This window comes from Bos indicus, chromosome 27, assembly GCF_029378745.1.
Source record: "Bos indicus isolate NIAB-ARS_2022 breed Sahiwal x Tharparkar chromosome 27, NIAB-ARS_B.indTharparkar_mat_pri_1.0, whole genome shotgun sequence".
Classification (NCBI taxonomy): Eukaryota; Metazoa; Chordata; class Mammalia; order Artiodactyla; family Bovidae; genus Bos; species Bos indicus.
In genome coordinates, this window is record NC_091786.1 from 6,069,951 (window position 1) to 6,096,747 (window position 26,797).

A 26,797-nucleotide genomic window follows, 5' to 3' on the forward strand; every position below is an offset into this window, starting at 1 on the left:
GCAGCTGTAAACACAGATCTGGCTCTGCATTTGGTGACATGTGGGTAAGATTCAGCCTAACTCTGAGTCTTCCCTGTTTCTCTAACAGCTCCTTCCACACAGCTCAGCTCCACTCATTCCAGCTTCCCACCACCATCAGCTGTCTCCATCCACACCCTGGTGACAATATTCACCCCGCTGGCTGGTTTCTCAGGCACGTGACCCTGGCCGACCTTGTGCACAGTGTCATAGACACTGAGTGTAAACCGCTGGGCAGTCCCCAGCCTGTCTCTGCCCTGGGGCAGCTACATGGGGCCAGAGAGACAGCCAGCTCTGCCGTTGCAGGCCAAGAACACTCCTTAGTAGGATTTTTCTGTGAAGCCTCTGAAAAATCAGGGTTCATTGTATGACCCCATTCCACATTTTATTCAGGTGAGTCCTTAGTTATGCACCTACTCACTTCCTGGAGAAGGAAATGGCAACCCACTCCAGTGTTCTTGCCTGGAGAATCCCAGGGACGGGGGAGCCTGGTGGGCTGCCGTCTATGGGGTCGCACAGAGTCGGACACGACTGAAGCGACTTAGCAGCAGCAGCACCCTCCAAAGAGTCACTGCTGTGCCACCCCTGCCCTCCCCCCCACATAGCAGCCCTGGAAAGAATACCCAAGCAATATATTATAATATCCCCTAACCTCTCAGACACCACAGAAGCCCTTCTTATCATTAACTTAATGTTCTTTTCCCCAAGCAAAAATGAAAGTTTTTTCAAAGGAGGTCTCCCCTGCTTTGCTCCCAAGGCTTGGAAATGTATTGCCTTTCAACCGACTTCCACACTGAACCTACATCTATAGGGGAAGTGCTCTCAATACTAAGCAGATGGGTGTTCTTCCCAAACTAACACAATTACTACTTCCCAAACTAACACAATTACAACTACTAACAGATCATAGCCTGAGGCCAATTAAATAAGCACATCCCAGGGTGAAACTGACATAATTTTTTGAAAAGTGATTGTACTGTTCAACTAGGGTGGAAACAGGTCATGTGTGAAGATGATGAGCAAAATTCAACATCTTGGTGTTCTGGCGGGAGAGGGATTGGCTGTGATCAGGGAAGTCCCTATTAATATTTTATATAATAAACACAGGTGAAAGCCCATAGTACTTTTAACTCCAGAATATCTATTTGACTCCATTTTATGATCTCTATGTTGGGAATTCCCTTGTGGTCCAGGGATTAGGACTGTGCTCTGATTGCAGAGGGCCCAGGTTCAATCCCTGGTTGGAGAACTAAAGTCCCATATCCCAAGGGCACAGCCAAGAAAAAAAAACACCTCTTAATTGAAACTTGTGGTTTGATGTAGTATCATTTGCCTGGTTTACTTCTTTGAGCAACCTGAGACAGTTATTGAAAGCCTTTTTCTAGTAGCTCCAATGTCCTTCCTCAGGGACAGTATCCATTAGTTTTCTTTTTCTCTAAGGATGGGATGTATTTTCTTATCTCTTTGCATGAAATACTGGATATTTTGAATATTATAATGTGTCTAGAAATGAGACTCTCCTGCCTTCCTGAGATTTGTTGACATTTTATGTGGTTTGTGCTTATTTGTTTAATGATTTTCTGAACTTTGTGTAAAAGGTTTTGTTATGTATGATATGCTATTGAGGTCTGTATTAGTTTGGTGGCCACCTTGTGATTTGAGAGAGATCTCCTTAAATACTAGAGCCAAAACCAAAAAGCGCCCCCCCCCCCCCCCCCCCCGCCCCGCACAAAATACTCTGCCAGTATTAACAGATCTCCGTGTTGGTGCTTAAAGCTTAGCCAGGAAGTTTACAACTCTGTCTCAGCCTTCACTCACTGCTTGCTCTTACTGTCTTGCATCACCGTGCAAGATTTGAGGATCCACCTTCTTTGAGAAGCACTGTCCTTGTATATATAACTATAGTGTGAGATGATGGACTACACCAAGGATAGAAAGCCTGCACCATCTGAAAACACAGAGGTAGGTAGCACAGAGGGTGGTTTTCATTTCCTGTGTGGAAAACACCAGTGAGAGGCCTCCCCAATAACATGAACTAAAACCTAGAAATAGGTAAGAAAGCAGATCCTCAAATCCTTTGAGAAGTTCTTCTATATGACATGTGTAAGATCTAGAAACTCCTCTAAGTTTAAGTACATGAAAGATTGAATGATATGCAGAACTGCCTCTAAGGCTGGCTCTAGTGTTGCCACATCAGAGAAAAAGCCATCCACGTGCACGGGTCTCCCCTTCCCCAGCGCTCCGTGACCCTCCTCATCACAACGCCCGTAGTCTAGTCACAGCCTTGTGAGCAGTCAGCCATAACTGCGGCAAGAGAGCAACCACCGGGTCTCCAGCCTTTTCCATATGGGAGGACAACCTCCAGGTGATAACTGGACTGGACTCAGAAGACTAATATCACCACCACATTTAATATTCAAAGGTACCCCTTACTCAGTTTATTAGTTCCTGAAGACAAATCTGTCCTTTAGGGAAAACTAGCCCAGAGGAAGGTGTCCAACTGGTGATTCATGATCACATGTGTATGGAACCTTCTGAAAAGCATCTCTGAATTAACTGAGAACTATAGTTGTATTCAAGTTAAACTGCATTGAATAAAGACAGTATTTCTTAGGGATTTTCACATTTTAAAAACTTAATTACAGTGTTACAAGTCAAATAGGATTGAGATGAAAACAAAGTGAATTTCTTCTTGCAGCCCCCAGGCAGTGAGAGCCCTCAGAGACTAGAACAGGATTTGAGGACAGGTTGACTATAGTCATGTCTGGAATTCAAAAGAAAAACCAGTAAGATTTTAGATAACCTATACTAGAACTTCTAGTATTAAAGTAGAAGGTGAATTTAAATGATACTAATTACAATAATGATAATACAGTAATTAATGAAAATATTAATGATGGAATATTTTAATGGTAAATTTCAATTTCATTAACATGTAATATGTGCTTATACTGAATTATGCAGTAATTAAACAATGATAATATCAAATAATGAAGTACTGTTAACATAGTCTATATTACTAGTATATCAGAATTTGAAAGATACGTTAATAAAATTTTAATAGAATGCTTTCTAACATTCTCAGTAATAGTTATACAAAAGTTGTGTGAGATATTTATTCAACAAATAAAGTAACATTTCTCAACATCAGTTTTAGGTTTACAACAAAACTGAGAAGGTACAGAGACTGCTCCTTCCCCCAAACCATGCAGTCTCCCACAGTATGGGCACCACTACTAGATGGTCCATTTTTTAGTAAAGATGAAGCTGCACTGACGCCCCATAACCATCCATGGTCTACAGTTTGCGTTACAGTTTGCTCTTGGTGGTGTACATTCTGTGAATTTGGACAAATGTATAATGATGTGTGTCCATCATTATAATGTCATACAGAGTATTTTCACTGCTCTAAAAGTCCTCTTTGCTGATTAACTTTTTAAAAAGTGTACATTTACAAAAGAATGAGTTATCTGAAGTTATATTTTAATAGCTTTAATTTTCCATATAATAAAATTATTGCCACCATTTATTTATGAAGAATTCCTAGAATGGTTAATGTTCTCATCTGAAATGTCAAGTAATTCACACTCTGGCATACTTTACATATATCATTTCTTGGTAAAGAACACTTTATCTGAATTTTTTATTACTATTAACTAGATTATCTTAATCTACAACTTAATCTATGTGTGCTAAAAAAAATATTTGTTAGGTTAATACCATTGATTTTAAATTTCATAATAATTGATTATATTTTGATGTAAAATTTTCATTTTATGTAATTTTTTGATTTCAGTTCTTTTGGAGGAATGTCCTCTGTACATCAACAGTTATGTGGGTACGTGAATGAACCTAGCATGAAATGTTGCTAGATGACAGACCCTAAGATAGAATTAAAAATAGACATTATTTTATTCTTTATATGCCTGGAACATAAAAATCCACATATTATCACATGAATTAGCAGGGTACATTATGCATAAATCAAAACACATTTATTTTTCCACTATGCTGGCTCTCTAAAAAATAAGCTGTAATAGATTTCCAAAATCAGCTTTTGGGAATTCCCTGATGGTCCAGTGGTTAGGGACTTGGTGCTTTCACTACCCTGGCCTAGGTTCAATCCCTAAATGGGGAACTTAAGATCCCTCAAACCACGTGGCACAAAAAAGTAAACTTTTAATGTATGTTCTAAATATGATAATCCAGATTTAATAGTGACAATAACAAAACAGCACACATTCCTATACTATGTTACAGAGCATACAATAGCATTTAGTAATCATTCATACGGAGAAGGCAGTGGCACCCCACTCCAGTACTCTTGCTTGAAAATCCCATGGATGGAGGAGCCTGTTAGGCTGCAATCCATGGGGTTGCTAAGAGTCGGACAAGACTGAGCGACTTCACTTTCACTCTTCACTTTCATGCATTGGAGAAGGAAATGGCAACCCATTCCAGCATTCTTGCCTGGAGACTCCCAGGGATGGGGGAGTCTGGTGGGCTGCCGTCTATGGGGTCGCACAGAGTCGGACACGACTGAAGTGACTTAGCAATCATTCATAACTTTCCTTGTTATTCTCCTCAATCAAATTAAAAAACTAGAGAAGTTTGGGAAATAGAAAGTTCACCTTTCTGTTGGAGAAAATGACCACTGGTCCCCAGAAAGCAGGAGTGAACGTATTATTGTACGATAGTTGGTGAGATAAACTGTAAACACTTGAGGCCATTTTCCTCTGGGAGATTCAGCCCACTAGGCCCAGGTGAGTGCTGCAGTGCCCAGAGCGTGTGCTGTGAGCGTGCCCACCAGCACACCCACACAGGCTTGGTGGATCCCACGTGCACTGGCGTTTCACTGTTACATCACATACAGTTTACACATTCAGAGTAAAAGCCAAAGGGGTTTTTTGTTTGTTTTCATTTCAACTAGTTTTTCACTGTCATGAATGCTCCATACAAAATGAATTTTGTGATAGAAATGTCTATTTTGTATCAATTCACTTACTACTTAAATGTTCTCAAATGAGACTAGGGAAGCCACTGTGGCACATAAATGTAGGTCACTGATCAGCCTTTGAATATCTCACTCACTCCAAGCTGGCATCTGCACTTACCAGCCCTGAATCCGACAGGGCGGGCATTAAAGCAGCTTCTGAGACTGAGCTGAGTGCAGTGATACCCAAGTTGGGGTGCAGAGAGAAAATTGACATCTGTTCCTGGTGCAAGGGAAAGTGAGAGACCAACATCAGGAGAAACTGCGGAGGGATCAGCCCTAAGGGGAATGAACCAGGGCTCACGGGCGGCCTGGACCCTGGCTCATCCCTTTGCTGAAGGTCGCTGTTACCACCAGCCCAGCTCCCATCCTCCTCCAGTAGGCTCTCTGGCTCCCATATTTTCCATCAGGTTTTTACTCCATTTCTGTTTTCTCTTGGACCTAGAGTGCAGAGCAGACACCCTGAAAGCTCTAGCTCACCTGCTGTCCTCATCTTCTTTGAGGGCATTTCCACATTAATTGCAGACACACAATTTGTCCCTGTGTAGGTTCTCTGGTGTGTATAAATATTAAAATTGAGGATGAAGATAGTCCTTCATTACATTTATAGTGTGAGTTCTTTCACATTAACTAAGGTTAAAGAACTATTTGAAAGCTTTTCCATAACGTGATTATTTTCTTTAAGGATTGGACATATGCCTGGAATTTTGGCCACATTTATTTCACATGTAGGATTCCTCTTTGGTGTGAACTCTCTCGTGCTATCTAAGGCCAGAGTTTTAACCAAAGGATTCCTAGTTTTTCCCCAGTGTGATTCTCTTTTGTTGACTAAAGATGAAGGAAAGGATGACAGGAAGCTTTACCATGTTTATTACAGACAGAGGATTTCTTTTGTATGAATGTAAGTTAGCCTTTTGACGGAAACACTTCGCATATTCATGACATTTATAGGGTTTCTCTGCAGTGTGTGTTCTTCAGTGTACACAAAGCTGAGTGCACTGATGGAATTCTTTGCCACATGTGTTGCATTTACAGGGTTTCTCTCCTGGGTGAGTTGTTCTGTGTGAATGTAAGTAAGTGCTTTGGCTGAACTGCTTCCCACATACCTTACATTTACATGGTTTCTCTCCCACATGAATTCTTCATGCAAGTAAACATTAGCCCTATGGCTGAAGCTGTTGGAGAAGACTTGAGAGTCCCTTGGACTGCAAGGAGATCAAACCAGTCAGTCCTAAAGGAAATCAGTCCTGAATATTCATTGGAAGGACTATTGCTGAAGCTGAAACTCCAATACTCTGGCCCCCTGATGCAAACAATTGACTCATTGGAAAATATTCTGATGCTGAGAAAGATTGAAGGCAGGAGGAGAAGGGGACGACAGAGGATGAGATGGCTGGATGGAATTACCGACTCAATGGACATGAGTTTGAGCAAGCTCCAGGAGTTGGTGATGGACAGGGAAGCCTGGTGCGCTGCAGTCCATGGGGTTGCAAAGATTCGGACACAACTGAGCAACTGAACTGAATTGATGGCTGAAGCATTTACCACATTTGTTAGGTTTATAGGGTTTTTCTCCAGTGTGTGTCCTTTCATGTATAGAGAGCTGAGTGCTCTGGTAGAATTCTTTCCCATGTTTATTACATTTACAGTTTTTTTCCCCCCATATGATTTAGCACATGTCTTGCCACTGTATATCTGTGGGTGAAAATGTCCCCCAAATCATTATATCCATGTATATCCTCTCTAGTGTGAAATCTCTGCTGTTCCAAGGAGACAAGGAGACGTTAATTTTTCTCTACACGACTTCTAGTTTGACCATGCCACGAATAGGCTCCTGTTGAAAGCTATTTACATACTCATTGTGTGTTATTTTCTACAACACAGAGAGATTTCCTGTTTCATAACATCTCAACTGCAAATCTATTAAATATTTCATTAGTTTCAAAGCCATGTTTATGCAATTATTTTATAAGTACTCAGGTTATGGTTGCAAGTATGAATTAATTTTTTTCCCTAAATTGAAACCATCTAAACTTTCTGCTGCAGCAGCATTTACGTTCACCTCAAATAACCATGGTGTCCTGCATTCTAAAGCCTTTCAGTTTCCATGCCTTTAATGAAAAGGGATGGGTTCACCCCCTTGAGACTTACCATTTACAATTAGATAAGTCTTCCTTGCAGGTATCTTGCAGGAATATTTCTTCTTGTCTCACAGGGTCACCTTTCCTGTCTAAAATAATGTTAAAAAAATGCTAGTGTGGCACTGGAGGAAGAAAACGGTTGAAAGCATGCAAGGCCTGCGTGAGTATGTTTCAAATACTGACCCTGACACAGAGCAAGAATGTGGAAAGGAGGTAAAGTGAGTTAAAACCCATTTTAGAAAACTGAAAATTAAAAAGTATTTTCAGGATTTCAATAAGAGACAAAATAAAATCAAGATTGGTTGTTGATAAGGTAAAGAGAAGGAAATTTGTCAAAGGTAAGAAAACAGGACAAAGAACATTATACAAAACTTTAAGAGGATGTGAACAGTTCCTTTCTGAGGCCCAAAGAAAATGCGAAAGAGAGTACAGGTCCCAGTGGCCTCCACCACTTTCCTGAAAACAGAATTCACTCAGGAACCTCTGCCGCTGACATTTCCAGGCATCTGCTCCCCTAGTATCAGGATCTTCCTGATACTGACCACATGGGAGCCTGGAACTCACCTGAACTCGGGCACTGGGGAAATCCTTTCTCTTCCTTCCACAACTCTGCTCCCTGCTCCAGCTGGGAAATCACATCTGACTTGCAGAGTTGATGCCCTGTTTAGAGGTGGGAAAAGGTATTTTTGTCTTGGATTTAATTCAGGGTTAAAGAATTATGCGCATTCTTTCATTTCAGGGCAGGCTGCCAAGGAAGGACATGGTGAATACCGGAGAACAGCCCAGGAAGAGCACCCCTGACAACACTAAAGCTTCTTTCAGGAAGCTGTTCCTTCTGAGCAGGAAGACTCTTCTTGCTGATGTGTGGGCCTGAGGTCAAAGGTAGAGTGAAGAAGCCTCAGTGTTTTCAATGGAGAAATTAAATCTTCCCACAGTAGGATAGGTCCATGGGGTCGCAAAGAGTTGAACACGACTAAGCGACGGAACAACAACAGTAAGATAAACTTTACTTTTAAAAAAGAATCCAAAACACAGAAGCTCCACAGGAACAATCTAATTTCTCTTTGGAAATAGATCGCTGGTATAATTTTCATTAATGCATTTTTAACTATCAGGTAAGTAAACAGAGTTATTTATACATATACACATATACATATATGGCATATATGTATAATGTCATATATGAAACGAGTCGCCAGTCCAGGTTCGATGCACGATACTGGATGCTTGGGGCTGGTGCACTGGGACGACCCAGAGGGATGGTATGGGGAGGGAGGAGGGAGGAGGGTTCAGGATGGGGAACACATGTATACCTGTGGCGGATTCATTTTGATATATGGCAAAACCAATACAATATTGTAAAGTTAAAAAATAAAAATAAAAAAAAGAAGCAAGAAAGGCAGGGAAGAGTGGTCAGGAAAACTATAATCTTTGGGGCTGACAAAAAACAGGTATAAGTAAATAAATAAACGAATTAACTTCAAGGAGTTTTAAGAACCATGAAAGAATGTGAATGAGGGCTGAGAAGGGAGGGGAATATGTAGAAGCTGTTCTGGATTCTTGTTTTAAAAATGCATCAATGTTGACAGACTCACCCACAGAGACCAGATGGCTAATGCTCTCCAGCATCACTTCTCTGAACAGCTTTCTCTGGGAGGTGTCCAGCAGGGCACACTCTTCCTCGGTGAAGTCTACAGCTATATCCTTGAGGGTCACTGTTTCCTAAAACATGGACATTTTGTGCAGCCAGGGCCTTCCCCACGAAGTGCCATGGAAAGATACTGTATGCAGTAGGGCTGTGGTTAGATTGCTGTGTAAGAAAAAGCTCAACCTTGTTTGGGGTTCTGGTCAAACATTTCTCTAGGCTGACATGCCGTGTGTCTCTCACACATACTCACAGACGCACCACTTTGAAAACAAAATGCTTTCCCTGGTGGCTCAGCTGGTAAAGAATCCTCCTGCATTACAGGAGACCTGGGTTCGATCCCTGGGTTGGCAAGATCCCCTGGAGAAAGGAAAGGCTACCCACTCCAGTATTCTGGCCGGGGGAATTCCAGGGACTGTACAACCTATGGGGTCGCAAAGAGTCGGACACGACTGAGTCACTTTCACTTTCACTTTCTTTGAAAACAAAATATCATTACAGTGAATGAGGTAATTGTAGTGGAAATAATCTGGCAAAGCAATGGCCAAATTCTGCAGAACTGAACACTCTCCTGGAGAACGTGATAATTAGGTGGCTTCTCCCATCTCTGCACAACTCATATGTTCATGACACAGAATAAGACGTACAGTTCAGAAGCAAACCCCAAGGGGCCCTAGAACTGCTACACAGAAGGAGTGTCCTGACCCGACCCTCCTGTGATGGGACCTTGCATCTCCATCTTCTCTAGGACCTTCAAGCATGGGTTATCAAGGTCCCTCCTGTACCACCAAGCTGTTTATATGCTAACAGGAAATAGAGGCCTCTCAGTGGAACCTGATCTTTCCAGCCCTTCAAAAATTGCTACAGGACCCTAGGTTTATGCTGATATAATCCTTCTTCTTAATGCACAGCCCAAAATAATAAAACAGTACCAGACATTTCTTTCTGTTTGCAGTTTTGATTACAAAGAAGGAAACTGGGTTGTTGGGGACAAAAGGGATAAGGAGATTTTTTTTTCTTTTTTTAAGTTATTTAAATGTGCAAGTATATTCTATAAAATTTTGAAAAATTTAAAATTGGGGGAAAATAATGATTCCTTATTGCTCTCTTGCTTGCCTCCTCTCACCCCAATCTCCATGCTGCAGAGCCCTCCTCTGCAGCATCCAAATTACTGGATGGACTAAACTCACTTGAAAAACAAACAGCTGCCTCCCTGCAGGACTAGACACTTTTGCTCTTACTCGTTTCTGCTGCCTATGTTCACCACATGCCTAAGCCCACCGCAGACACTAACATGGGATAAATTCAAAGAAACAACTTTTTACCTTTTCTTCAAGGACATCCTTAAGGGAGTGAGGAATGGAGTAAAGCAGTGTAAATACTGGGTAGGGAATTTCTCAATTAGTCCCCGACCTGCCCTAAGCCTCCCAGAGTCCTGAGGAAAAATGACTGACAGTAATTTAATTTCATGGGGGCCCCAGGAAATCCAGGCCAAGACTCAAAACCCACTCATCCCCAGGGAAAAAAAAAAAGAAAAGATAGGTATCAATTCACAAGAAGGAGCAAGTCCTACTCACCTGGGGTTCCATTGTCTGGAACTTGGTCGCCCTGTCTTCGTGTGTATTCTCACCAAAGGACAGTTCAATGACTAAACAGACAAAGTTGAGGAAAGAGAAAGAAGCCGAGAGACTCCAGTCATTTCTAACATCCCCAGAAAAGCCCACCATCTTGAATCTGCAAACCTTCACATGGTAATGCTCCCCACCTCAGTACAACCCACAAGTACCTGCAGAGAGAGGGAGCAAAGACAAATGGGGAGGGGGCTCTCCTCTCGAAGGGGCAGCAATAAGTCTTTGGCTCTTGACAGTCATAAAGAAGATATTAACATCCTCATTAAAAAGATAACAAAGCAGAAGCATGGGGCTTTACGGTTTAATTAGGCATGTTATTCAGATGGATTATTTAATCCCATCCCTGGCAGCTATCAGGGCTTCTCTGATAGCTCAGTTGGTAAAGAATCCGCCTGCAATGCAGGAGACCCCAGTTAGATTCCTGGGTTGGGAAGATCCCCTGGAGAAGGGAAAGGCTACCCACTCCAGTATTCCGGCCTGGAGAATTCCATGGACTGTATAGTCCATGGAGTCGCAAAGAGTCGGACATGACTTAGTGACTTTCACTTCACTCACTTTCACTGGCAGCAAATCCTAAGAGAACCTGACTCCTGCCATGTGGAGATTCTCTTAGTCACAGAAAAAAAAAAAAGAAGTAAAACAAAAATGACTATCTTTATTCAACAACTCTGAGTCTTTAGCTAGTTTCCTGTCACCTGATTTGAAATTGTTAAAAAAATTTTTTTCAGATAAAAACACACTGGGGACACTGCCAAGAAGCAAACATTTTGGTGATTATGAAGAGTTCATATTTTAATTCAAAGTAAGAGAGAGTCAACCCAGGATGCATTTCTGCAAGCATATTTATGCTATGCTTTAGCTATACCCTAACTATGTAAATCACTACTACAAATTTTTAAAATATTATGCCCTTTCAGAATAATTGAATCACAACTTACAAATGTTTTTGGTATAAATAAAGTGTGTCTTAACTAATATTTTAAAAAGTAAAACTTAGGGACTTCCCTGGTGGTCCAGTGGTTAATAATCTGCCTGCCAGTGCAGGAGACATGGGTTCAATCCCTGACCCGGGAAGATTCCACCTGCCACTGAGCAACTAAGCCCCCAAACCGCAACTAGACAATAAGCCCTGCTCATAGCAACTAGAGAAAGCTGATATGCAGCAGTGAAGACCCAGGGCAGCCAAAAATAAAAAAAAATTTTTCCTTAAAAAAAAAAAAATAGAACTGAGATGTCTCAGGCTATCCGGCTATGATGGCAGCCTGGCAGGTCTTTCTTGTTCGCCGATCCTGCTGACCCCTCCACCTGCCCTCCGCCCTCCGTCTCAAGAAAGAACATGCAATTTTGAAAAAGTGTTAACCGATTATCATTGTGAGTCTAAGCTTTTGTTTCAAAATCAGTATTTTCCCTTCATTTCTTTTTATGACAATTTTATAAACTTCCAACTGTCCTAGGTTTCTTTCAACAATTCCTACCACACCTAGGTTCTGCAGAAGACCTGCCCTAGGATGAAATTAACTCAGAATTATAAAAAAACTGTTATTGGGTCACAACACAAAAAAAGTTAATCATGCAATAATTCAACTTGAAACTGGGATACGTGGAGAAGCATTACTTTAAAGGTATGAGAGAGAAGACAATTTTCTTTAAAGCCTGGAAAGTGAACTTACGATATATTCTGATTTGGATGTCGGGGGAGGGGAATCAATATTTAAATATGGTTGGAAGTTTTAAAACACCCACTCTTCAATTTTTCAATATTCCAACTATTTCCACTTTACAGAAAAATTACCCTCTAAAAATAAACAAACGCTTGTAGTGTTGCAAACACTTTCCTTTCCCCCGAGACCGGGTGACTGCTGACCAGACCCTTCTGCGTCCCCAAGACATGCGACGAACCGCCGCTCATGGTTGCTCCCACCATCCACACGTCTACATGGTTCCCTTCCTCCAAACTTGTAGAGAGATTTCTCCTCAGAAGCCATTCCGAATCCATAAAAATACTAAAGCAGGCTGTGATTTTTCACCCCAAACCACTTAATGAAAGAATACTTCTGTAAAAGAAGTCTTGTTCATAGTGCTGCTGCTGCTTCTGCTAAGTTGCTTCAGTCGTGTCCGACTCTGTGCGACCCCATAGATGGCAGCCCACCAGGCTCCTCCGTCCCTGGGATTCTCCAGGCAAGAACACTGGAGTGGGTTGCCATGTCCTTCTCCAGTGCATGAAAGTGAAGAGTGAAAGTGAAGTCGCTCAGTCGTGTCCGACTCTTAGCGACCCCATGGATTGCAGCCTACCAGGCTCCTCCATCCATGGAATTTTCCAGGCAAGAGTACTGGAGTGGGTCGCCATTGCCTTCTCTGGTTCATAGTGCATAGGAGTCTAATTTATAGTGCACAAGAACGTGAATAATAGGACACGGAAAAAGCCCAGAAAATGAAAAGCACATTCCATTTGAGAGAAATATCTCCTGGTCCCTGTGGGTCCCCAGGGTTCGAAACTCCTGTCCTCTCACCAGGAGACGGTGTCGAGCTCCCCGCGCAGCAACGCATTCTCCAGGTGGCGCGCTCTGGTGCCCTTTGCAGGCGGCTGGGCGCAGTACAGGATGCTCGGAGGTCGGGAGTGCGGGTGGTGAGGGGGGAGCGGGGGGCCGGGGGCCGGCTAGAAGATCCCGTGTGCCCGTGGATGACAGACGAGAACATCAGGATGAATTATTAAGCTCGGTCTATGTTAATATAAACGACAGTTATTCTTTACGGACATGCATCTCTGTCTATGTGTGTGTTACTCGCTCAGCTGTGTCTGACTTTTTGAGACCCACCTCCCGCATTGCAGGCAGATTCTTTACTATCTGAGCCACTAGGGAAGCCATGTCTTTGTCTATTTGTATATATTGATCAGTGGATTGATAGACACAACTTAGGTGGGAATACACAGGTCAGGACAAACAAAAATTTCCTCACACTGTCCGCTGAAAAGCCAAGAAACAAGAACTCCCCTCTAGCAATGAACACATTCAGACCTATGCTGTTGTTTTTGAAATCATATTTGCTAATAAAAACAAAACCATATTCCTTGGATAAATAGTTCATTCTAGGGTTGGAGCAGGAGAAGGCAATGGCACCCCACTCTAGTACTCTTGCCTGGAAAATCCCATGGACGGAGGAGCCTGGTGGGCTGCAGTCCATGGGGTCTCTCAGAGTCGGACACGACTGAGCGACTTCACTTTCACTTTTCACTTTCATGCATTGGAGAAGGAAATGGCAACCCACTCCAGTGTTCTTGCCTGGAGAATCCCAGGGACGGAGGAGCCTGGTGGGCTGCCGTCTATGGGGTCGCAGAGAGTTGGATACGACTGAAGTGACTTAGCATAGCATAGCATAGTATAGGGTTGGAGCAGGAAATATACAGATTTGTAGATTCTTGTAGTTCCAGAAAGTGAGGAAGTGTTAATTCAACAAAACAGCTACACACACACACACACACACACACACATACACACACACACACACACACACACACACATAGAGGCATAAATGGGATTATGTCAAAAGAAAACAGAAGTCAACTAAAAGAGTTCCCAAGGGCCCAAACTGGAACATTTTGAGCAACAGGATAAAGTTGTACTCACTATATCCTAGGATACAAAGTAAATATCCAAGAGTTCATACTGATTTAAATAAAAAATGGGACTTCCCTGGTGGTCCAGTGGTTAAGCTTCTGCTCTCTCAAGGCAGGGGACACAGTTTGATCCCTAGTCAGGTAACTAAGATCCCACATGCTGCATGGTGTAGCCAAAATAAATAAATAAATGTATAAAGGATTATCTATATAAACAAATTGGAGGACAGTACAAATCTCCCGTGGAGAGGAATTCCTGATAATTTATGTGGATATCAGCAGTCAAGGAGGTGGAGCATAACTCTCCATGCCTCAAAGGCTGTACGTAGTGAAATCCTTCCAAAACAACACATTTTTGGACATGATATAAGCATAACTTTACACTGGAGAAATCTAATCTAAGTAGCTGGACTAACAACACTAGTATCCTAGTATTAAGTCGTTTCAGACTTGTAGCCTTGAAATGAAATGATGAGAATGGTGGATGGTACCTCTGCCATCTTTCTCAAAAAACAAATTAAATAAAAATCCAACAAACAGGGGCTTCCAGGTGGCTTAGTGGTAAAGAATTTGTTCTATCCCCAGTCCAGGAAGATCCTACATGCCACAGAGCAACCAAGCTCACAGGCCACAACTGCTGAAGTCTGAATGCTGTAGAGCCTGTGTTTGGCAACAAGAGATGCCTCAGCAATGAGAAGCCCTCACACCGCAAGTAAAGAGTAGCTCCATCTCGCAACAACTAGAGAAAAGTACATATAGTAACAAAGACCCAGCACAGCCAAAAATAAATAATTTTAAAAATTATTTTAAAAACCCAACAAACAATAAAACACAAAAGCCAATGTGATCATAAGAAAAATCATTGGCTATATCCCAATGAACTAAACTCCACAAAATTCCAAGATTCCCTGGAGTACTTACAAAGTTCTGCAGTTGCCCGAGAGAGGTGGTCACTTTCTTCAGGACTTCCAGGCCAGTATCAACATTTCCTGGACACCAGAGGTGACCTAGAAAGTTTTCATCAACTTAAGAAGAGGTAGGTAGCTATCTCTGAGCAGCCATTTTGACCAATGGCAGTTCCCTGGCTTTTAAGCTGAAGTAAACATTTCTGAAGAGGGAGAAAAGTTTTCTCGGTAGCCTTTCCAAGATGGTTCTTGTGTCGTTAGGGGCATCTGAGAAAGATTTCTGGAGTATTATGCCCACCATTCACTCCGTCACATTCTGTGTCATTAAAAGCTGCCTCTGGGTCCCTGAGTTGAAGTAAGAAATGTAGTGGTTTCTCGAGATGTACAAAGATGCCCTCAGCTGGAGATCCCAGATGTCTACAAACAATTGCTGGGTTTCACAGGGACTTGTGAATCTTTCTAGTCTCAAAAGGGCCCATGACGTCATCCTTGGTCCTCAGATCCCAACATGCAGAACCTCTGCCCCAGAAGGGGAACAAGGTGTATTTCAGGAGTGTCTTCCAACCGAAGGGTTCAGTCAGGTGTATCAGGAGCTTGGAGCTGCAATGTATGAGTATTTGTGTTGGGGACCCCTCACAGACATTTTCAGAAAATCAGACACCCTTGATGAATAAAGAGACTCTATTCATTTTTTATGAATATAACTGAAACACAATACATAAAGGCAACATATGCATTAATAAAAATCATCATGAATGTCAACAGTAACTGTGATCATTATCATCCTAGTGATACTAACAATATAATTCTGACAATAGCACTCAAACTACAAAGAGGGTAGACAAGAGTACAGGTTCCCTTAAGGGAATGACAAGTACAGATCCTGGACTTCTTGGAGATGGTTGGAATCACAGTGTCGGTTACACAATGAAAAGTGTCCCCTGAAGGCAAGGACTACTAACCCCAGGAGGCAACAGAAATGCAAGGCCAATTTCCACATGTGCAATCACAGGGATTCTTTTTTTTTTTTTTTATTCTAATTGGAGGCTAATTACTATACAATATTGTAGTGGTTTTTGCCATACATTGACATGAATCAGCCATGGATGTACATGTGTTCCCTATCCTGAACTCCCCTCCCACCTCCTGCCCCATCTCATCCCTCAGGATCATCCCAGTGCACCAGCCCTGAGCACCCTGCCTCATGCATCTAACCTGGACTAGCGATCTGTTTCACATATGATAATATACATGTTTCAATGCTATTCTCTCAAATCATCCCACCCTCACCCTCTCCCACAGAGTCCAAAAGACTGTTCTTTATATCTGTGTCTCTTTTGCTGTCTCTCATATAGGGTCACCATTGCCATCTTTCTAAATCTTTCTAATGCATATTAGTATACTGTATTGGTGTTTTTCTTTCTGCCTTACTCCACTCTGTATAATAGGCTCCAGTTTCATTCACCTCATTAGAACTGATTCAAATGCATTCTTTTTAATGGCTGAGTAATATTCCATTGTGTATATGTACCATAGCTTTCTTATCCATTCATCTGCCAATGGACATCTAGGTTGCTTCCATTTCCTGGCTATTGTAAACAGTGCTATGATGAACATTGGGGTACATGTGTCTCTTTCAATTCTGGTTTCCTCAGTCTGTATGCCCAGCAGTGGGATTGATGGGTCATATGGCAGTTCTATTTTGAGTTTTTTAAGGAATCTCCACACTGTTCTCCATAGTGACTGTACTAGTTTGCATTCCCACCAACAGTATAAGAGGTATCTCGTTTCTCTACACCCTCTCCAACATTTATTGTTTGTAGACTTTTTGATGGCATCCATTCTGACCAGCATGAGATGGTACCTCATTGTGGTTTTGATTTTAATTTCTCTGATAATGAGTAATGTTGAGCATCTTTTCATGTGTTTGTTAGCCATCTGTAGGTCTTCTTTGGAGAAATGTCTGTTTAGTTCTTTGGCCCATTTTTTGATTGGGTCATTTATTTTTCTGGAATTGAGCTGCAGGAGTTGCTTGTATATTAATTTTTTGTCAGTTGCTTCATTTGTTATTATTTTCTCCCATTCTGAAGGCTGTCTTTTCACCTTGCTTATAGTTTCCTTCGTTGTGCAAAAGCTTTTAAGTTTAATTAGATCACGTTTGTTTATTTTTGCTTTCATTTCCATTACTCTGGGAGATGGGTCATAGAGGATCCAACTGTGATTTATGTCAGAGAGTGTTTTGCCTATGTCTTCCTCTAAGAGTTTTAAGTTTCTGGTCTTACATTTAGATCTTTAATCCATTTTGAGTTTATTTTTGTGTATGGTGTTAGAAAGTGTTCTAGTTTCATTCTTTTACAAGTGGTTGACCAGTTTTCCCAGCACCACTTGTTAAAGAGATTGTCTTTTCTCCATTGTATATTCTTGCCTCCTTTGTCAAAAATAAGGTGTCCATATGTGCATGAATTTATCTCTGGGCTTTCTATTTTGCTCCATTGATCTATATTTCTGTCTTTGTGCCAGTACCATACTGTCTTGATGACTGTAACTTTGTAGTATAGTCTGAAGTCAAGCAGGTTGATTCCTCCAGTTCCATTCTTCTTTCTCAAGATTGCTTTGGCTATTCGAGGTTTTTTGTATTTCCATACAGATTATGAAATTATTTGTTCTAGTTCTCTGAAAAATACCATTGATAGCTTGATAGGGATTGCATTGAATCTATAGATTGCTTTGGTAGTATACTTATTTTCACTATATTGAGTCTTCCAATCCAAATATATCCACGGTATATTTCTCCATCTATTTGTGTCATCTTTGATTTCTTTCATTAGTGTTTTACAGTTTTCTATATATAGGTCTTTTGTTTCTTTAGGTAGATTTATTCCTAAGTATTCTATTCTTTTCGTTGCAATGGTGAATAGAATTGTTTCCTTAATTTCACTTTCTGTTTTCTCATTGTTAGTGTATAGGAATGCAAGGGATTTCTGTGTGTTAATTTTATATCCTGCAACTTTACTATATTCACTGATTAGCTCTAGTTATTTTCTGGTGGAGTCTTTAGGGTTTTCTATATAGAGGATGATGTCATCTGCAAACAGTGAGAGTTTTACTTTCTTCTTTACCAATCTGTATTCATTTTATTTTTTCTTCTTCTCTGATTGCTGTGGCTAAAACTTCCAAAACTATGTTGAATAGTAGTGGTGAGAGTGGGCACCCTTGTCTTGTTCCTGACTATAGGGAAAATGCTTTCAATTTTTCACCAGTGAGGATAATGTTTGCTGTGGGTTTATCATATATGGCTTTTATTATGTTGAGGAATGTTCCTTCTATTCCTGCTTTCTGTAGGGTTTTTATGATAAATGGATGTTGAATTTTGTCAAAGGCTTTCTCTGCATTTATTGAGATAATCATATAGTTTTTATCTTTCAACTTGTTAATGTGGTGTATCACATTGATTGATTTGTGGGTATTAAAGAATCCTTGAATCCCTGGGATAAAGCCCACTTGGTCATGATGTATGATTGTTTTAATATGTTGTTGGATTCCATTTGCTAGAATTTTGTTAAGGATTTTTGCATCTATGTTCATCAGTGATTTTGGTCTGTAGTTTTCTTTTTTTGTAGCATCTTTGTCTGGCTTTGGTAATCACAGGGATTCTTATGTAAACTCTGGTTCAAAATCTTTAGGTTATTAAGCCGTTCAAAAGCAGCAATGTATATTGCAATTGTATATTGTAGAAAGGCAATGCCAAAAAAAATGCTCAAACTACCACACAATTGCACTCATCTCACATGCTAGTAAACTAATGCTCAAAATTCTCCAAGCCAGGCTTCAGCAATATGTGAACTGTGAATTTCCTGATGTTCAAGCTGGTTTTAGAAAAGGCAGAGGAACCAGAGATCCAATTGCCAACATCTGCTGGATCATGGAAAAAGCAAGACAGTTCCAGAAAAACATCTATTTCTGCTTTATTGACTATGCCAAAGCCTTTGACTGTGTGGATCACAATAAACTGTGGAAAATTCTGAAAGAGATGGGAATACCAGACCACCTGATCTGCCTCTTGAGAAACCTGTATGCAGGTCAGGAAGCAACAGTTAGAACTGGACATGGAACAACAGCCCGGTTCCAAATAGGAAAAGGAGTACGTCAAGGCTGTATATTGTCACCCTGCTTATTTAACTTATATGCAGAGTACATCATGAGAAACGCTGGACTGGAAGAAACACAAGCTGGAATCAAGTTTGCCGGGAGAAATATTAATAACCTCAGATATGCAGATGACACCACCCTTATGGCAGAAAGTGAAGAGGAACTCGAAAGCCTCTTGATGAAAGTGAAAGAGGAGAGTGAAAAAGTTGGCTTAAAGCTCAACATTCAGAAAATGAAGATCATGGCATCCGGTCCCATCACTTCACGGGAAATAGATGGGGAAACAGTGGAAACAGTGGCAGACTTTATTTTTCTGGGCTCCAAAATCACTGCAGATGGTGGCTGCAGCCATGAAATTAAAAGACACTTACTCCTTGGAAGGAAAGTTATGATCAACCTAGATAGCATATTCAAAAGCAGAGATACTACTTTGCCAACAAAGGTCTGTCTAGTCAAGGCTATGGTTTTTCCTGTGGTCATGTATGGATGTGAGAGTTGGACTGTGAAGAAGGCTGAGCGCTGAAGAATTGATGCTTTTGAGCTGTGGTGTTGGAAAAGACTCTTGAGAGTCCCTTGGACTGCAAGGAGATCCAACCAGTCCATTCTGAAGGAGATCCGCCCTGGGATTTCTTTGGAAGGAATGATGCTAAAGCTGAAACTCCAGTACTTTGGCCACCTCATGCGAAGGGTTGACTCATTGGAAAAGACTCTGATGCTGGGAGGGATTGGGGGCAGGAGTAGAAGGGGACGGCAGAGGATGAGATGGCTGGATGGCATCACTGACTCGATGGACGTGGGTCTGAGTGGACTCCGGGAGTTGGTGATGGACAGGGAGGCCTGGCGTGCTGTGATTCATGGGGTCGCAGAGTCGGACACGACTGAGCGACTGAACTGAACTGAACTATTCACATATGGAGGCCAGAAATTACTGATGACTGTGACATTTCTTGTTTATTAATATGGCAGGAGATATTTTCATTTCACAATGGCTATTGCCATCTTACCTGTGATCCTGCAGAGAAGATTCTTAGGGTGCATCACTTATTTCGGTTTGAGGGGCTGGGGGTCATGTCCAGGTGAAGGTTGGGGCTTGAATTCTGATGGGTCTGGAAGTCTGGAGTCTCAAGGCTTCTTCTTCATCCTCAGATTGACCTGCCTTGTGCTTGGATTGGCTGTGAGTGAAATCGTGAGAAAGGCTCCTGGTGACTGAGCTGTTGAAGATGGAGCCCCTGGTAAGTAGTGATGCCTCCTCCTGAAATTACACCCCAAGTGCCATTAGATGGACAAGGTTTCCAAACTGGCTTCTATGTTCCAAGCACAAGCAGGCAGGGTTCAGATATCTGAGCTCAAATTACCTTTGTCCAGGACTCTGGGATAGTTATCATGGGTCAGGTCTATCAATAATAAGAAACTAATCTCATTCTTTACAGTAAACAAATTTATGAGAGCTTGCACTAATCTTGTGTATTTACAGAAGAGATAATAAAATTTCTTTTTACTTATTAAACCCTTGTCCTGATTGGCGAAAGATTAATTTGTTGGTTATTTTTGGACATGAGGGGTTTAGGAGCAGTAATGGCAAGTAGTAGAGGTCAGTGAGGAGAAGACATCACAAGCCCTGGAGAGTCAGAGGTTACAGCCCTGAGTGTAGCTAATCTAGTGTTATACCACCTGATGTGAAGCTGTTCAGTGTTGACAGGAACAGAAGGTTCCTGTCTTTCAGGTTTGGGACTAAAAGAGAATCATTCTACTTTTTTTCAGTTTTTAACCTCTACTCAGTACATATGCACTATTGAAAATTACTGAAAAAGTCAACAAACTATCATTAGCATTCTTTCCCCAAATCACACATTTTCAGTTCTGTTCAGTCATGTCTGACTCTGGGAGCCCATGGACTGCAGCACACCAGGCCGCCCTGTCTATCACCAACTACCAGAGTTTACTCAAACATGTCCATTGAGTCGGTGATGCCATCCAACCATCTCATCCTCTGTCATCCCCTTCTCCTCCTGACTTCAATCTTGCCAAGCATCAGGGTCTTTTCAAATGAGTCAGTTCTTTGCATCAGGTGGCCAAAGTATTGGAGTTTCAGCTTCAGCATCAGTCCTTCTAATGAATATTCAGGACTGATTTCCTTTAGGATGGACTGGTTGGATCTCCTTGCAGTCCATGGGACTCTCAAGAGTCTTATCCAACATCATACTTCAAAAGCATCAATTCTTTGGTGCTCAGCTTTCTTTATAGTCCAACTCTCACATCCATAGATGACCACTGGAAAAACCATAGCCTTGACCAGATGGACCTTTGTTGGCAAAGTAATGTCTCTGCTTTTTAATATGCTGTCTAGTTTGGTCATAACTTTTTTTCCAAGGAGCAAGTGTCTTTTAATTTCATGGCTGCAATCACCATCTGCAGTGAATTTGGAGCCCCCAAAAATAAAGTCTGACACTGTTTCCCCATATATTTGCCATGAAGTGATAGGACCAGATGCCATGATCTTCGTTTTCTGAATGTTGAGCTTTAAGCCAACTTTTTCACTCTCCACTTTCACTTTCATCAAGAGGCTCTCTAGTTCTTCACTTTCTGCCATAAGGGTGGTGTCATCTGCATATCTGAGGTTATCGATACCTCTCCCGGCAATCTTGATTCCAGCTGTGCTTCCTCCAGCCCAGCGTTTCTCATGATGTACTCTGCATATAAGTTAAATAAGGAGGGTGACAATATACAGCCTTGATGTACTCCTTTTCCTATTTGGAACCGGGCTGTTGTTCCATGTCCAGTTCTAACTGTTGCTTCCTGACCTGCATACAGGTTTCTCAAGAGGCAGATCAGGTGGTCTGGTATTCCCATCTCTTTCAGAATTTTCCACAGTTTATTGTGATTCACATAGTCAAGGACTTTGGCATAGTCAATAAAGCAGAAGTAGATGTTTTTCGAACTCTCTTGCCTTTTCAATGATCCAGCAGATGTTGGCAATTTGATATTTGGTTCCTCTGCCTTTTCTAAATCCAGCTTGAACATCTGGAAGTTCATGGTTCACATACTGTTGAAGCCTGGCTTGGAGAATTTTAAGCATTACTTTGCTAGCATGTGAGATGAGTGCAATTGTGCAGTAGTAGTTTGAGCATTCTTTGGCATTGCTTTTTTTTGGGATTGGAATGAAAACTGACCTTTTCCAGTCCTGTGACCACTGCTGAGTTTTCCAAATTTGCTGACATATTGAGTGTAGCACTTTCACAGCCTCATCTTTTAGGATTTGAAATAGCTCAACTGGAATTCCATCACCTCCACTAGCTTTGTTCGTAGTGATGCTTTCTAAGGCCCACTTGACTTCACATTCCAAGATGTCTGACTTGTACTCATATTTGAGAACTGAAACAAATGTGCTATTGTTACTGTTTAATTGCTCAGTTTTATCCAACTCTTTGCAACCCCATGGATTGTAGCCCACCAGACTCCTTTGTCCATGGGATTTCCCAGGCAAGGATACTGAAATGGATTGCTATTTCCTTCTCCAGGGATCTTCCTGACACAGTGGTCATACCTGAGTCTTCTGCACTGTTAGACAGGTTGTTTACCACTGAGCCACCAGGGAAGTCTGGAAGGAATGTGTAGGGAAGAGTATTATCTGCAAAGAAAAGAGAAAGACTAGAGTAGATAGAGTTAAACTAGGTTCTTGTATAGATTTTTTAAAAACTGGAGAAAACAAGCCAATAACTAGGCTCCTTTCATCCTTCACCATACAGACAATGTTAGATTACAAGAGAAGTAGGGATAACTAAGGTCAAGGTCCCTGAAAATGCTGAGAATGGGAGTCCTCCCACCACAGGAATAACCAGTCTCAGTCTGTCCTTCACTCCAGCCCAAGAGTCCATGACTCATGCCGCTGAACTGTCTGACCTCAGAGTGTGTTCTGAACACCTGAGTCCCACAGTGCTGAGAGAGACATCTCCTGGTATTCTGTATGAATTCTGTATGAACCCTGTTCGGTTCCGAGAACACTATAGACAGCTCTTCATGATTCTCTGACATTTGCATGATTAGTAGAATAATGTTTTGTATTTAACATAGGTTTGCTAGGCCAGAAACAGTTCATACCACAATATATTGGGCAATTCAACACTCATAACAAGTTATGAAAACAGTTTCTATTTGGAGAATCAGAAGTTCCCCTACGGACATAATTTACCTTCTGAGCCACGAGGGAAGCACCTAGGGACATAATTTAAACCAATAGCCATGTTTTAAAAGTAGTTCATCATGGTTATTGTTTGTCTTGTTGGAAATGTGTCCAATTAATAAAAAAGAGAAATTTAATTATACATTTTCAAGTGAATATTTCATAATCACCTGTCTAGAAGTCCTAATTACAAGGTTATTGAAAAACTTCCAAATTACACTAAAACACACTTCATGTGATATTTCTGTAAAATAAGGATTCTTGAGTGTATAGGTGTCCATGAATGTACCTGAAAGGCAGACACCAGCTCAGTGCTGCAGGGAACCAGGGGAACCCCACATGGAACATGGTCATCATCCACCCAGTCCCCATCCTTCCTCAGCTGAACCTTCACAGCAGTAGAGGCTGCTCTGTCCAAATCAGAATATCCCTGATGTTTTAGGAATTGGTGACATTTGAAGATGTAGCTGTTGACTTCACCCAGGAAGAGTGGAGCCTGCTAGACAAGTCCCAGAAAAACCTGTTCAGAAATGTGATGATGGAAACTATCCATCATCTGGTCTCTGTAGGTGAGTCTGTCAACACAGATGTACATGCATCTGTGTCCATTGCATTCATTCATTCACTGAACAAGCATTTAAAACAGCTTTCTTGTATCCCACTGCAACTGCTTCCTGATTCTCTGATATTCTTCATGACCACTTAAAAGGAAGATATTTCTTTATGTGACACTTTTCATCACCACACTGAAAGGTTTTATTGGCAAGGTTTCATCTTTGTTGCTACTCAGTCTCTAGAGTCAGAACAGAAGTGGGGATTCAGTGGATATTTTAATGCATAAGTAAAAGGATTCGATATTTTACAAATAATTATTCTGTTCCAATCACTTCTTGTGCGGTAGTTTGAGCATTTTTTGGCATTGCCTTTCTTTGGGATTGGAATGAAAACTGACCTTTTCCAGTCCTGTGGCCACTGCTGAGTTTTCCAAATTTGCTGGCATATTGAGTGCAGCACTTTCATAGCATCATCTTTCAGAATTTGAAAGAGCTCAACTGGAATTCCATCACTTCCACTAGCTTTGTTCATAGTGATGCTTTCTAAGGCCCACTTGACTTCACATTCCAGGATGTCTGGCTCTAGGTGAGTGATGACACCATCGTGATTATCTGGGTCGTGAAGATCTTTTTTGTACAGTTCTTCTGTGTATTCTTGCCATCTTGCACTCATCTCACATGCGAGTAAAGTAATGCTCAAAATTCTCCAAGCCAGGCTTCAGCAGTATGTGAACCGTGAACTTCCTGATGTTCAAGCTGGTTTTAGAAAAGGCAGAGGAACCAGAGATCCAATTGCCAACATCCGCTGGATCATGGAAAAAGCAAGAGAGTTCCAGAAAAACATCTATTTCTGCTTTATTGACTATGCCAAAGCCTTTGACTGTGTGGATCACAATGAACTGTGGAAAATTCTTCAAGAGATGGGAATACCAGACCACCTGATCTGCCTTTTGAGAAATCTATATGCAGGTCAGGAAGCAACAGTTAGAACTGGACATGGAATAACAGACTGGTTCCAAATAGGAAAAGGACTATGTCAAGGCTGTATGTATATTGTAACCCTGCTTATTTAACTTATATGCAGAGTACATCATGAGAAACGCTGGGCTGGAAGAAACACAAGCTGGAATCAAGATTGCCGGGAGAAATATCAATAACCTCAGATATGCAGATGACACCACCTTTATGGCAGAAAGTGAAGAGGAACTAAAAAGCCTCTTGATGAAAGTGAAAGAGGAAAGTGAAAAAGTTGGCTTAAAGCTCAACATTCAGAAAACAAAGATCATGGCATCCGGTCCCACCACTTCATGGGAAATAGATGGGGAAACAGTGGAAACAGTGGCAGACTTTATTTTTCTGGGCTCCAAAATCACTGCAGATGGTGGCTGCAGCCATGAAATTAAAAGACGCTTACTCCTTGGAAGGAAAGTTATGACCAACCTAGATAGCATATTCAAAAGCAGAGATACTACTTTGCCAACAAAGGTCTGTCTAGTCAAGGCTATGGTTTTTCCTGTGGTCATGTATGGATGTGAGAGTTGGACTGTGAAGAAGGCTGAGCGCTGAAGAATTGATGCTTTTGAACTGTGGTGTTGGAGAAGACTCTTGAGAGTCCCTTGGACTGCAAAGATATCCAACCAGTCCATTCTGAAGGAGATCAGCCCTGGGATTTCTTTGGAAGGAATGATGCTAAAGCTGAAACTCCAGTACTTTGGCCACCTCATGCGAAGAGTTGACTCATTGGAAAAGACTCTGATGCTGGGAGGGATTGGGGGCAGGAGGAGAAGGGGACGACAGAGGATGAGATGGCTGGATGGCATCACTGACTCGATGGACGTGAGTCTGGGTGAACTCTGGGAGTTGGTGATGGACAGGGAGGCCTGGTGTGCTGCGATTCATGGGGTTGCAAAGAGTCGGACACAACTGATCGACTGAACTGAACTGAACTGAATCACTTCTTGAAGGCTTGAGAGCAGAGTCCTGTATATGACATAATTTTGATTCTTCCTGTAAGGTGGATCATTACTGGATCCTGTTTGACATAAATATTCAGCCCACTGTAGAAGCTTTTGCTCTTTCCCATTTGCAAAAGACTGAGGATTCTGTGTCCTCTCTCTGAACTGGTACATGGGCATCATCCCTTAGACAACCTCACTGTTCTTGCTGCTGCTCTGGGTTTCGTCCTGGTCTACTGAAGGACCTTCACTGTTCTGTCTGGTAAAGATGTTGTTGCCTGCACTGACCTTCAATTATCTCTTTATTTTCCTCAGTACCCTTACCTTGGACTTCAGCATACCAAAAGATAATTAGGCCAGACTCAAAATCCACACTTTTTTTTTTTAAATCAAACAGGCTATCAGATCGGCAAATCAGATGTGATTGCCCTGCTGGAACAGGGAAAAGAGTTGTGGAGTAAAGCAGCAGGAGGCTTCCAAGGTCAAAGACCAGGTGAACATCAGGGGCCTGGACTTCACTGCAAAAAGGTTCTGGTCATTGAGTGACTAAGTCCTTGGAAGCAGAACTGAAGGTTTTGAGACATGAGTGCTGCTACTGCTAAGTCACTTCAGTCGTGTCCAACTCTGTGTGACCCCATAGACGGCAGCCACCAGGCTCCCCCATCCCTGGGATTCTTCAGGCAAGAACACTGGAGTGGGTTGCCATTTCCTTCTCCAATGCATGAAAATGAAAAGTGAAAGTGAAGTTGCTCAGTCGTGTCCGACTCTTCACGACTCCATGGACTGCAGCCCACCAGGCTCCTCCCATCCATGGGATTTTCCAAGCAAGAGTACTGGAGTGGGGTGCCATTGCCTTCTCCGTGAGACATGAGTGATCTATCCTAAATGAAAGTGAGGACATTGGGGCATATTCCTCACATTTTTACCATTTTGTGCACCTATTATCCAAAATCATGTGTCTTCCTGCCACTTTCTTTTCTTTAAATACTTGTGGACTTGCTGCACTTAAA

The 26,797-nt window shown here is 41.7% G+C and overlaps 1 long non-coding RNA gene across 2 annotated transcripts; it reads right to left on the reverse strand.

Moving 5' to 3' along the window:
- Positions 1–8,235: 8,235 nt before the first annotated feature.
- On the reverse strand, positions 8,236–25,910 carry LOC139180170 (uncharacterized). 2 transcript variants are annotated; one of them, XR_011564476.1, is made up of 5 exons: positions 22,643–25,910; positions 20,103–20,270; positions 14,966–15,549; positions 10,375–10,445; positions 8,236–8,874 (listed from the first exon to the last, which is right to left on the reverse strand). It is a non-coding gene; the product is annotated as an uncharacterized lncRNA (long non-coding RNA). The 2 variants fall into 2 exon arrangements; XR_011564475.1 differs by lacking the exon at positions 22,643–25,910 and having other exon boundaries at positions 20,103–22,624.
- Between the last annotated feature and the right edge of the window lie 887 nt (positions 25,911–26,797).